The following is a 994-nucleotide window of genomic DNA, read 5'->3' as shown; positions in this document are numbered from 1 at the left end:
ATCAAGACATATAACGACCGGGAGTAAGAAGGAAAAGAACGGACGGTCACGGAGAAAAGCGTGAAGGACTAAGGAGGCATTTCCCGACCGGAACAAATAATAATAACTTTCATAGATTTAATTTATTTAAATATAGACTACGGTTCAAACTGAACCATACTCTATTGTTGATAATTTCAAAAATATCACCATTTCTATATATTCTATGTTTTTGTATCATTGTAATTTAGTTATATAGTAATTTCACGTAATTGCAATGGTGATTACATATAATAATCTCAATCATGTATATTTCCAACTTTCTTTAAATTTTATTTTTAGAAAGATGAATAGTAGAATACAATAAACTTAATAAAATGATAAATATAAACTTTCTTTTTGAAAATTCAATCAATATAGACATTTAAAGTAAATAATATATAAAACATGAATGACACTCCCGCTAAATTACGGTACTACAAGAACTATCTATAGGAGTAAAGTGGTCATAATAAAATTTTGTAAATTATATCTTTATTAAGTGAATCAGTAAGTATGATTTTAATTATTATATGCTCTACGAATTATATTCATCAAAAACTCGTTCTTTAACAATGAAAGCTTAATGTGGGATAAATTCTAATCTGGTTGTAGTCTTATAGTTATTGCAATAATGAACTGCTATTTATTATCACAACTAAAATTGGAATATTATACAATATTTATTTTAAGTGAGCATGCATCATTTTATCTTTTTCAAGTATTGCATCACACATTTTTGTTATTTTCCAATATTGCATCTATGTTACGAATATATATTTAAGTTTACAATTTTTTGCATCTTAATTTGTTCAAGAGATTATTATTAGAGCATTCTTTGAGCCTAAATTTGAACCCTTTTAATTAGCTATTGGGTATGTATAATATTATCTTTCATGTTGAATCTATTACTAGCGAAGTTTACGAAAATTTTATAATAAATTGGTGTGTACTTTTGAGTTTGATCACCTCTTTC

The sequence above is a fragment of the Vigna radiata genome, unplaced genomic scaffold (assembly GCF_000741045.1).
Source record: "Vigna radiata var. radiata cultivar VC1973A unplaced genomic scaffold, Vradiata_ver6 scaffold_158, whole genome shotgun sequence".
NCBI classification, from domain to species: Eukaryota; Viridiplantae; Streptophyta; class Magnoliopsida; order Fabales; family Fabaceae; genus Vigna; species Vigna radiata.
Note: the sequence above shows the minus strand (reverse complement) of the source record.